Source organism: Nyctereutes procyonoides, unplaced genomic scaffold (assembly GCF_905146905.1).
Source record: "Nyctereutes procyonoides isolate TBG_1078 unplaced genomic scaffold, NYPRO_anot_genome, whole genome shotgun sequence".
Classification (NCBI taxonomy): domain Eukaryota; kingdom Metazoa; phylum Chordata; class Mammalia; order Carnivora; family Canidae; genus Nyctereutes; species Nyctereutes procyonoides.
Window position 1 is genome coordinate 34,707,304 of NW_026575120.1, and position 13,510 is coordinate 34,720,813.

Genomic DNA, 13,510 nt, shown 5'->3' on the forward strand with positions numbered 1-13,510 from the left:
GGCTTCTGAAATATATATTTTTAAATGAAATAAAGTACTCAGTAATTAGATTAAGCAGCAGAATTGATACAGGTGATGGTGATTTAATAAAGACTTAATGCCCTCCAGTTCCATCCATGTTGAAGGAAATGGTGGGTATTTGTCATTTCTAATGGCTGAGTAATAAAGGAAAAATATCATATGGTTTCACTCATATGGGTAATATAAGAAATAGTGAAAGGGATTATAAGAGAAAGGAGGCATAGTGAGTGGGAAAAATTAGAGAGGGTGACAAAACATGAGAGACTCCTAACTCTGGGAAATGAACAAAGGGTAGTGGAAGGGGAGGCAGGTAGGGGGTTGGGGAGACTGGGTGATGAGCACTGAGGGGAGCACTTGATGGGATAAGCACTGGGTTTTTTTTTTAAGATTTTATTTATTTATTCATGAGAGACATAGAGAGAAAGAGAGGCAGAGACACAGACAGAGGGAGAAGCAGGCTCCATGCAGGGAACCCAATGCGGAACTCGATCCCAGGACACTGGGATCATGTCCTGAGCTGAAGGCAGATGCTCAACTGCTGAGCCACCCAGGCATCCCAGCACTGGGTGTTATACTATATGTTGGCAAATCGAACTTCAATAAAATATATATATATGGGAATATATATATATGCATATATATAAAATGAAAAAAATACTTAATGAACTATAACTAAAGAACTGTGAGTTCAGCTCACAGAACTCTTAAAAGGTAACAGGAAACTGTAAAGAAGATCAAGAATATAAAAGAAAAAGAAAATAAAAGCCATATGTTACATAGAAATAACAGAGTAGTTATTGTATGACTGGAATCCCAGAGGAGATGGGAAAAATGAATGGAAAGAATGAAATACTTGAAGAATTAATGACCAAGAGTTGCACCGAGTTCAAGAAAGATAACAAACAAACCAGATTTAAAAAGTACAAAGAGTGCCAAACAAGACAGAAAAGGAAGGGGGACCCTTCACACTTGAGCACATTACAGAAGAATTTAAGAATATCAAAGAGGAAAGTTTATAAGGATATATCATAAGACTATCAAGAGAAAGTTTACAGAACTTTAAGGGAGAAAAAGCAGATCATGAATATGAGTGATACTTCTCAGTAGAATGCAGAAGAAAAAAAATTTGCCTTACATTTTATTTTATAAAATATCCACCCCCCCAAAAAAAAATTCCCTTCTATTTTCAAATAACCCCAAGAATAAAAGTTAAAGAGTATTTCTGGCTGGCAGAAAATTTTTGTATGGATTATATATAGGGAATGAATTATAAAAGTTTTAGCAAAGACATAGTAGATTGATGGTCATGAAGTTAGTGAGCAGATTCTGAAATGTTATAACCATCAAGGAAAATCTTGAAATTCTAAAGGCTTTTGAAAAAAACGTGAAATCACATTCGCAAGTCAACTAAAGGAGTTGATGTTGTATGTAACTGAGCATGATTCTAAGTATCTAAGCACAAATAATTGCCAGTGCTTATTTTGATAGAATGAAATAATGGAAATGGGGGGAAATAGATGCAAAAATAAATCATATAGATTGAAGACAAGAGAAACTATCAGGGGCAGCTTACTCTCAAGGAGAAAGCCTTAACAATATATGCATTTTAAGAAAAAAGCTGAAAACAGCTGAAGTGCTTTCTTTTAGTGGGACACTAAGTAGAGTGCCTTCAAGACCTCTACATTCTACACAATGATCAGTTACTGGCAAAATTATGAGTAAAGATTAGGTAGCTGTGAAAGCATTTATCCTGTGTTTGTTTTAAAATATATATAATATATATATATCTATATATCTATATCTATATCTATCTATCTATATATATATATAGTTAGATGAGACTATTCTCTGGTTCAGATTTTTAAACTGTAATGAAACTCATCTCTAGAAATTACTGCACTCAAAGATTTGAAAGATGGGGTGGAGTGGGGAGAGGGAGAGGGAGAAGCAGACTCCCTGCCGAGCAGAGAGCCCAACATGGGGCTTGATCCCAGGACCCTGAAAACAGGACCTGAGCTGAAGGTAGACACTTAACTAGCTGAGCCACCCAGGCACCCCTGTTCATGGCAACACTGTTTCTAACAGTCAAGAAGTAGAAACAATTCAATTCTCCATCATCTGATGAATGGGTAAGTAAAATATGAAGTGCATATGTGTCTAATATGTCCAAAGAAGAGCAAAAGGCTGGTGTGGGTGGAGTAGAGGGGGTGGTGGAAGATTAGGTCATAGGGGCAATGGGATTTTTAGGGTCCTTATAGATCATTGTGCGGACCTTGTCTTTTATTCTGAGTGAGTTGGGGAGCCACTGGATTGTTTTTAGCAGAGGCAAGTGGTAAAACTCGATGACTTACATTTTAAAGGATCACTTTTTATTTTGGGTGTTGAGTTTGATAAGTTCTTTATAGATTTTGGATACTAGCTGTTTATAAGTTATTTGCAAATATCTTCTTCCATTCCATGGGCTGCCTTTTAGTTTTGTTGACTGTTTCCTTTGCTGTGCAAAAACTTTTTATCCTGATGAAGTCCCAATAGTTCATTTTTGCTTTTGTTTCCCTTGCCTTTGGAGATGTGTCTAACAAGAAGTTGCTGCAGCACAGGTCAAAGAGGTTGCTGTCTGTGTTCTCTAGGATTTTTGTGGATTTCTGTCTCACGTTTAAGTCTTTCATCCATTTTGAGTTTATTTTTGTGTACAGTGTAAAAAAGTGGCCCAGTTTCATTCTTCTGCATGTTGCTGTTCAATTTTCCCAACAACATTTATTGAAAAGATTGTCTTTTTTTCCATTGGATATTTTTTCCTGCTTTGTTAAAGATTAGTTTATAGCAACTAATGTCCACAATACTCAAAATATGGAAAGAGCACAGATGTCCATTGACAGTTGAATGGATAAGGTTGTGGTGCGCACACACACACACACACACACACACAGGAATATTAGCCATCAATAAGAATGAAATCTTGCCATTTATAGCAATGTGGATGGAACTAGAGGGTATTATAGAGGTAATAAGTTGGTCAGAGAAAGACAAATACCATATGATTTCACTTATGTGGAGTTTAAGAAACAAAACAGATGAACATAGGGGAAGGGAAGGAAAAATAAGATGAAAACAGAGAGGGAGACAAACCATAAGAAACTCTAGGAAACAGCATTGCCAGAGGGGCAATGGGTGGGGAATGGGATAATTGGGTGATGCGCATGAAGGAGGGCACTTGATGTTATGAGCACTAAATTCTACCCCTGAAATTAATAATACATTATATGTTAACTAAATTGAATATAAAAACAAAATGAAAAAAAATTTTTTTAAAAAGATCACTGATAGTTGTATTGAGAACAGGCTGAGTTTATTAATAAGGCAAAGTTGGAAGAAAAGAGCTGAATTAGGAGGATAGTGTAATAATCCAGGCTTACGAGGGTGGTAGCCCTGGAGGCAGGAAGAAGTGGTAAGATTGTCGAAATGTTTTGAAGTAGAACTGGCAGGATCTATAGATTGGATATGAGACAGCAGAGAGGAATCAAAAGTGACTCCAAAATTTTTGGCCTGAGTAAATTATAGGGTCATCAGATTGTCATCACTTTATATGGGGAAGACTAGGGATGGGGCAGATTGATCTTCAGGTAAGACTTGGAGTTCAGTTTGGACATGTTAAGTTTGAGATACAGATTAGATATCAAAGTGTAGCTGTTGAGTAGACAGTTGAATAAATGAGACTAGAAGTCAAGGTAAAAGTCCAAACCGGAGACATACAAATGGGAGTTTTTAGAGTATGTATGGTATTTAAAATCGTAAAACTTATATAGACCACTAAGGAAGTGGGTGTATGTAGATAGAAGAAGTAAAGACTAAAACTTGGGGAGCTGTGATGGAGAGATGTGGTGGAGTCAATAAAGCAGACTGAGAAGAAGTAGCCAGTGAGGTCAGTGGGAAAAAGATTGCGTCCTGGAGGCCAAGTCAAGAAACTGTTTCTAGGAAGAGAGAATGACTGTCAGAGAAGAGAGAATGACTGTCAGATGATACTGATAATGCCAAGAGAAATGAGAGCTGAGATTTGGCCTTATAGAAATATTTAAGTCATCAATGATTTTAGAAAGAGTAGTTTTAGAGGGAAAGTTTTGTAAAAGTCAGAGTTTGAGTTGGAATAAGAGATTGGGTTGGAGAGCAATTGGAGAAAGTGTGAACCTTTTTAAAGTTTGCTGTAAATTGGAGACAAAAATCAGCAGGGGGGCAAGAGAAATGAGATATGGATACTTATTATTAATGGGAAAAATAAAAGGATGATTGTATGTTGATGGGACTGATCCAGGAAAGAGATGGAGGGAGGGATAGGGAGAGAGTCAGAAGGAGAGGGAGAGGGGAAAATCTGGAGTGATTTTCTTAAGAAGAGAGAGGATGAGATCTCATGAATAAGTGGAGGCCTGGCTTTAGATAAGAGCTATAAGAGTGGTTAAAATCCACACACAAATCATCAGAAAAGCCTATGTCAAAAGCCAAGTCATTTATTAGTAATTTTTCCAGCAAGCAAACACTTTGTTAAGAACAGAACATCAGCAATATCCACAGAAGGGAGGTTGTGGGTTTTTCAAGAGCTAACTCTCAGATTCATAAATTGGGTGATCTTTTGAAAATGGCCCATGAATAGCACTGAGTTAATGGGCAGGAGGCAGTCACTTAATTGGCCTGGGAGTACAAAGTGGGGCAATCTGTGTTGCTTTTTTCTTTTTCAGTCTGAATCCTGAATCTGTTGTCTTCTCTTTTCAGAGTAGATTGTAGTTTGCTTTTGGTCATTTTGCAGACTGCTAATTTTCTGGTAGGTAGAATTGTGAATTAGATTTTCTATTCTCAGACTTCCTTTTGGTCATCCTCTGGCTGAGGCTAAGGACAAATGATTTTGATGGTGATCAATCCAGATCTACACTGCGGTTTGAGTTATCTTTTATTTTATTGATTGTAATTTCTATTTAAACCAGCACTATTTTTTCTTGTTGCTTCTACAGAATAATTGTTTGTTGGATCATTTGATGAGATAGCAGCTGCATGTCAGCATTTAAGATGGATGTCACACATTTGAACGTAGCACAGTTTATAAGGCACTTCTAAGCCTGGAGTAAAAGCAAGCCTAAATTAAAACTAGAGAGCAGATCCCATTCTCAATTTGAATGGCCCACAGAAAGAGATATGGATATATTAGCCAAATTATCTCACCTTCTGATTTCTTTGTATTTCTTTTTTTTCTTTGTATTTCTTATAGTTAATATTAAAGATACTAAAATAGTTTGTAGAGATACATGTTCAAATTCTTTCATTAAAATGCTACATGTTCTGCCTTGAGAGGCATACTTGTGCAATAGTTTCAATTATCAAGCTGTAAAATACATTTTATTATTTGGTAGGACAGGGCAAGCCATCCCACTACTCATTTTTCTTCATTACCATTTTTTTTGGATAATGTTACGATATTAAACTTTCCTATTTAAGAGGATGGTATTTCTTTCCAATGAGTTATAATAGGAAATTATTTAAGTCTCATTTTATGCCTTCCAGAAAATTTTTGTGATTTTCTTCAGAGAGGTAGACCATAATTTGTATGTGTTTTTAGTTTTGGTTAATGTTGTCATTAAAATAATTTTCCTTATATTTTCTGATTTTTAAACAGCTTTATTGAAGTATAGCAGGTCTTAGTTTGTGCTGCTATAACAAATTACCATTGACTGGATGGCCTACACAAGCATTTCTCACAGTTTTGGAGCCTGGGATAGTGTCTGATGAGAGCCCATTTCCTGGTTTGTAGATAGCCATATTCTCCTTATCTCCTCATAGGTCAGGAAGAGGGCTAGAAAGGGCTGGAGAACTCTCAGGGCTTCTATGCTCCACCGTCATGACCTAACGACCTCCCAAAGGCCCCACCTCCCCACTAATACCATTGTATTGGTGTTTTATGCTAATTTCAACCTATAGATAGAGATACTATCGAATGGCTGGGGGCACTCACTTGGGCCCATACTACTTGTGGCAGGCCTTATACATGCTTCCCCACTAGAAACAATGCTGTGGCTAGACTGGCCCTCAGTGGTTCTTATTTTGCCTCAGCAACAAACATCAGGGCATTTTGAGAAAACAAGGTTTGTGACTCACAGTTTCTTTTTCTTTTTTTTTTTTTTCTGACTCACAGTTTCAATAGCGTGTGCTCAAGGGCCATGCAGTGAGGTCTTTGGTAGCGATAGAGAGAAAGCTCAGACCTGAGATTCTACCTTTATTAGGGTCAAGAGTAGGGTACCTAGGGATTAGAAGTTCACTCTTTATTGGTGAATTTAAAACATGAAAGCTGGAATTAAAGCTCAGGGAGAAAAAAGCAAGATCACTTAAGTGGTCAGCCATCTAGGTCCCTCAGGGCTTTCTATTTTATTTTAAAAGATTTTATTTATTTATTCATGAGAGACAGAAGCAGAGACATAGGCTCCCATAGGGAGCCTAATATGGGACTCAACCCCAGGACTCCATGATCATGCCCTGAGCCAAAGGCAGATGATGCTCAACCACTGAGCCACCCAGAGGTCCCCCCTCAGGGCTTTCTAAAAAGGAAACTTCATGGGTGGAGTGCCCTGGCTCTTTAGCTATTTGCTTAGCTGGCCATAGATAGATGACTTTGAAATGGATGGCTCAACAATCATAAGTTTATATCAGTCTACATTTTAATAGAAAAAGGCTAATTATCAGGCACTTATACAACAATTGGAAGTTAGGGTTTCAATATAAGAATTTTGGGAAAACACCAGCATTCAGCACATAACAAATTAATATACAGACTGTGCTTATTTAATGTGTATAGTTTGATGAGATTAGATTTATGCTAACACCTGTGGTAGCACCATAGTCAAGGTAACAGACATTTCTAACACCTCCCAAAGTTTTCTTGCAACCCTTTGTTTTTGTTTCTTTTTTTCTTTGGTACTAAGAACAGGTCACATAAGATCTGCCCTCTTAACAAATTTTCATGTGTGTAATACTGTATCATTAGCTGTAGGCAATTTGTCATACAGTAGACCTCTGGAATTTACTCATCTGGCATAGTTAAAACTTGATACCTATTGAACAACTACTCCCTACTCCCCCCTACTCTCCGCCTCTAGCAATCATTATTATATTCTGTGTTTCTGTAAGCTCGACTATTTAAGTATCTCATAGAAGTCAATTGTGCAGTATTTGTTTTTCTGTGATTGGCATATTTCCCTTAGCATAATGTCCTTCATTTTCAACCATCTCGTCACTAATGGCAGGATCTCCTTCTTTTTATAGGTTGAATAATATTCCACTGCATGTATATACCATATTTAATCAGTAAAACCTATTGGGATTTCTAATCAAGAGAGTGGACTGTTCTGTCTCCTGCACAGTGATTGTCTCAATGCAACCTGATGTTTCATGTTTTCATGCTTCTTCTCCATCTTTATTTTTTCTTGTCAATTCTATTGCATTGGCTAAAATTTTCAGGGTAGTGTTGTTTATCAAGATGATAAAAGCCATCCTTATATTTTATGTTTAATGTTTCACAGTTGGAATGAATACAACTAGAAAGTTGGTATAACTGGACATTGGCCACAAATGATTTGCCTGTTTAGGTGTGTTTATTCAGACTTCCCTGAAACATGCTGTTTATCTTTCCTTAAAAATGGATGTCACACCACAATGTATTTGCCCATATTTAATCACTCTTCCGTAAAATATATTTTTATGTGTTTTTGCTACATGAATCTAAAATGTATACTTTATATTTTTTACTATAATAATTTGCTGTTAGGGAGCAGAGATGGTGGAACTATTTCATTCATTTATTTATTAAAGGTTTTATTTAGTTATTTTAGAGAGAATGTGAATGGAGGGAGGAGCAGAAGGGGAGAGAGAATCTCAAGCAGACTCTTACTGAGCGTGGAGCCTGATGCAGGGCTTAAACTCATGACCCTGAGACCATGACCTGAGCTGAAACCAAAAGTTGGAGGCTTAACTGATTGAGACACCCATATGCCCGTCATTTATTTATTTTTTTATTAAAATGATCCAACCCCTTCTCCAACGCACTCACATGCACTCTCTCTCTCAAAATAAAAATAAAATAAAATGATTCCAACCCTTTTAAAGACAGGCACTAATAAAACTTTACCTTTCAACTCAAGCATATCTGTTTTCTTTTTTTTTAATTACAAAACAAATACTTAATGGTCAGTGAATTTCATGACCAGTATTGTGGTTATAAGATAAACATTACTGACTTTTTTTGTCTACAGTTTCTTTTAGTAACATTGATGTTCAACATTTTAAATAATATATGCAATATTATCATCTGATGTTCTTCTTATTCTTTCCTATTTCAGTGCTGCATACGTACCCCAAAACTTAGTGATTTAATAGAATAATTTATTATTATCTCTCATTTGTCCATGGTTTGCCTAGGCTTAGCTGTGTGGTTTTTGCTCAGAGACTCTCAGGCAGTTGCAGTCAGATGTCAGCTTCGCTGGACCAGATGGCTCACCCATTCTGCTGACTGGTGATGCTGGCTATTGTCTGGGGGCTCTGCTGGAGAGCCTGCAATGACTTTTCCATATGGCTTGGGCTTCTCCTAGTATGTTACCTAGTTCCTAAGTGGGAGCATTCCCAAAGTGTCAAAAAATAGATGCTGCCAGGCTGATTATGTGCTGTGCACAGAATTGGCATGGTATTCCTTTTGCTGCATTTTTTTTGGTTAGAAGAGTTACAGGGCCCATCCAGTTTCAAAGCATTAGAGGTTCTCAACCAGACACAGTGATTGCGTGCCTGAGGGAGGAGAGTGTGCTACTGGCATCCTATAATAGAGGCTAAGGATGCTGCTGAACAGCCTACATGCACAGGACAGCCCCCACAACAAGAATTATATTACCCAAAATGTTAGTAATTCCAAGGTTGAGAAACCCTGATTACAGAGATTCTGCCTCTTGTTAGGGGAGTGGGAGGATCACTTTGCAGTAGAGCTTGTGGGATGGGAGATACTGTGGCTGTCCTTGGAAAATACAATTTGCCACACTATCCTTCCTCTCTTTCATGTCTTCTATCCTCTTTATGTTTTACTGCTTTGCCTTTTCCCCTAAGTGTTCATTTAAGGTTCTAGATTCTATAATGAGTTTCTGCAGATTCTTACTTGATCCAGGTCGCCTGTACATGCTACTGCCCTGGGTTAATGCAGACACTCTAAAAAAAACCATTGCATTGGTCTTGTGGTTTAGGAGCCTATGCAGAAAATTGTTCCAGAAATACATATTGTTTAGTTAGGTTTTTGGCCTTCCCAGGTTATTGCTTGGTTCATACCAGCTATATCTGGAGCTAAAAATGTGTCCTGACTTTTTCCTTATTACTTGAGAACTTTTATTTTGTCTTTCTGACTCTTGCCTTGCTTGTACCAGTCCTGCAGACTAGAATCCGCCTGGATCTCTGACATTATGAATAGGTCATCCCCTTGCCACCAAATCCTGACAGATATTAGTTAGATAGAACCAATAGTCCTTTCCACCAAATTTCCTTGACATCATATCCCCTTTGTTTCATAGGAATTCCTTTTTCCATAGTCTACTGCTATGTTTCCCTATGCCTTAACTTCTGGAACCTTTTGTCCCACAGGTCTGCCTAGTTTCCAGGCTGATGCCCTAATCTCACTCTTCATGCCAGTATTTGACCATCTGGATTACTCTCATGGGGGATTTTTATCTACCCAGTACTTCCCAATTTTGCTTCATAATATAAAAATGTTAAATGATCTCTTATTTGAAATTGTATTTTTGATACTCCAGTATTACTTAGATTTATTGCCATATACTCAACAAAGCTCTGAAAATTTCTTCTTTCCAGACTTAAAATATAATAATTATCTTAATCAAGAATATTTTCTTTACTTCTTTCACTGGGAATTTGCCACTTTACCTACGTTTTTTGTCTTTAATACTTGGAGAATGAACATCCTGTATTAGCTTGTCACTGATTTTGTTCTACTGTGGAAAAAGAGTATGGAACAATAATGAAGATGGTCTTCTTAGACACTTGAGTTTATTCTGTCCACCCATTAAGTGTGAGATATGCATGGATATTTGTATTCCATATTCTCTGATTTTTTTCCCCATTCTAGACATAATTTCTCCTTCTGTCGTTTAGATACTATTTGGATCAGTTGTATGTGAATAATCTTTTTGTTAATTATGAACAATAAATACTACTTTAATATGCATAATTTATAAAACTTAATAAACCAGCCACATTTTCAAAAAAAAATGTTCTATTAAAAATGATAGTCTTTCCAAAATATTAACCAACAATACTGTATCTTAAGCATTTAGTATTTTCCCCTGAAAAGATAAACAACAAAAGGCAGATATACTAGGCTTTTCTTTTCTGATCTTTTCTGGCTAGTGTTCTTGACTTCTCTCTGCTGCAAAAGAAGACAAAAGAAGAGGACATTTATGTAGCTGTGGGGGAAAGTGGAATAGTGCAGGAAGCTGCATGATTTCTATTTTCTAAATAGAAAAATATTTTTTTCTCACCAATTGTCTCTTTATCTGCATTGTCTTTCTTTTATTTCTTGGAAGAAAGCCAATTGATCAATTGATCAATCATGGTGTGTAAACTGATCCTTTCTATTCAAATCTTCCTTAGCATCACTGGAACAAATAACTATAAATTTTGAGAGAATGTGGACTGATACACCTAAATTATATCACTTACATCCCTGCCAAGATTATTCTCTATTTGACATTAAGTATTTTTAAACCAGTATCTTCATAAATCTTTAAAAGATTACTAAAATAAATGCATAATGCTTTTTTCAGAAGCTCTTCTGCATTGGCTACTTATTATTTTTCATTCGAGCATTCACCTTAGCCAAGGATGTGATGTGACATTGATTAGGATGGGTGTTAGTCAGAACATGATTGATATATATATAGTTATTCTTTTTTCTTAACATCCACTTGCAGTAGAATATTCTAATCAGGAGAAGCAAGGTAGATACTCATCTAAATATCTTAAAGATTTAATGATTATTTCTGCAATTTGTTGCTAGATTTTAGAATGAGTATTTAAAAAATTCATGTTGGAGTTAATCATCAGTCTGCAAGTTAAATTCTTGGACAAAAATTTATGTCCACGAGGTAATTCTATAACATATGGTTGATAGTCCTGAATTGAAAATATCCTCACTCTTGGTAATAATTTTCTTTTGAATGTATAACTGATAGAAATTTCTATATCCTTAAGATAAATAAATTATGCTCAAATCTATGTCAGAAGCAGTAATGGCTAAAATGAAACAGGTTAAAAATCTGTTTTCCTTGATTATGACTTAAATATATTATTTTAAGAAATAATATATTGTTTATTATAATAGCAATCATAGTACATCCAAGCTGATGTACTAATAGTTCTACAATTCATTCTTGACTCAACTTTATGTTTCAGGCATTTATCTATAGATTGTTTAAATTTATCTCTGCTAATATGTTATTGGTTCATTAAGAAACATGAAAATCTTTGTAAAAGGAGAATGGATTTTTTAATCCAAAATAGGACTATTTGGTTTTATTTTTTTTTATATTTTTTAAAGATATATTTATGTATTTTAGAGAGGGAGGGAGAGAGAGAAAATGGGAGAGAGACAGAATGCGAGCTCATGTGCGAGTGGAGGGAGGCACAGAATGAGAGGGAGAGGGTGAGAATCTCAAGCAGACTCTTCACTGAGTGTGGGACCCAACATGGGACTCAATCTCACCCCTTGAGATTATGACCGGAGCTGAAATCAAGAGTTGGAGACTTAACTGACTAATCCAGCCAGGTGCCCCAACTATTTGGTTTTAAAATGTTGTTTTGGCTTTGTATCCTCATTCAAAGCTATTTACCAAAACACACAAGTTGAAATTATATTGTCAATCACCTATTTCTATCATGGTGAAGTTATTCTAGTTATGCTTATATTGGACTTAAATCTATCATTTTCTGGAATGTAGAACTAGAATATTATGAAGTGGTTTCCAGAGAAGTCTTAAATTTAAATAGGAATTGTGAAGACTCACTATATACAGGCCTCAAATAATTTTTCACTAGGAGCTAAAATCAAGGATCATATGAAAAGCCATAAAACTTCCTATGTTATCTAAATAGTGGCTTTTTGCTGTATGTGAGGAAAGAAGCAAGTTTCAGTATCTAGGAAACATCTGTGTATTTAGAAATGTAGTTATGGAAAAATATAAAGGTAATGGCACAGGTTTTGGAGTCACTGGGACAAGGTTTGTATCCTTTATCTGCTGTTTATTAGCAGTGTGGGCTTGGACAAAGTACTAGATATCTTTTTTCAGAAACCTCAAGTAAGTGGGGGAATATAACTTTGAAGAGTTATATGGAAATAATGCATGTCAAAATGTCTAACATGGTGCTTGATATATAGTAGGTGTTCAAACTATAGTGGCTTATCTTCCTTCACTATTTTTATTAAGTTCATTCAAACAAACAAGGCAGATTTTGTTATGATACTCCCAAGATTCAATGTATTTCTAGGTTCCAGATGAGGGTTTGACTCTGACAATCTCCATAATGCAAAGAGGAGATTTAAACAAACAAAAGAACAAGAACTAGGTGAACTTCACTGGGCCCTTTTTAAAACTGTATTCTTATTTTGGAGTAAATTTGCCTCTCTGTCCAAGGCAGAATGGAATCTAAAACCCTTTTGGAAAAAAAAAATTTAAAAAAAGATAAAAAAATAAAACCCTTTTGGGGATGTAGGGGATTGAGATCAGTGAAATAACATGAGTGAAGATCACCTGTACCTCCTTCAAGGAGCGAACACAGTACAGCCTTGGATGTAGGAACCAGGAGTGGAGGGAGGAGCAAAGAGAAAGGGATCTGTGAGCTGCAGCTAACTTGGCACTCAGGGAAATCTTGATGGTTCACAGTCTTGATAATTCATCCTCAGAACCCATGTTGCTGGTAACTGTGCCTGGGAAACTCATTCTAATTAATGGGGTTGAAAAAAATTGGTAGAAAAAACCTACATTGAGGAGTTGATTGAACAGTGATTGATATGCCTTGTCTTTGTCTAAGTCATAGGCAGTGGTCAAAGAGGAAAGACTTTGCCTGGGATACTGTTGCCTTTGTAACACTTGAAGACTTGCCTTCAGCTTGAGGAATTTTTAAAAAAATTTTTTCTTTTAGAGAGAGAGAGAGAGAGAGAGAGAGTACAAGCAAGCAGGGATAGGGAGAGGTATGGGAGATGGAGAGAAAGAATCTCAAGCATGCTCCATGCCCAATGCAGAGTCCAGTACAGGGCTTGACTCGGGGCTTGATCCCAGGACTCTGAGATCATTACCCAAGCTGAAATCAAGAGTCAGACACCCTCCCAGCTGAGCCACTCAGGAACCCCTTGAGGAATTTTTCTTAATGGATCTGACTTTGTGAAGTTTAAGTCTTGACCAGGTTGCCAACT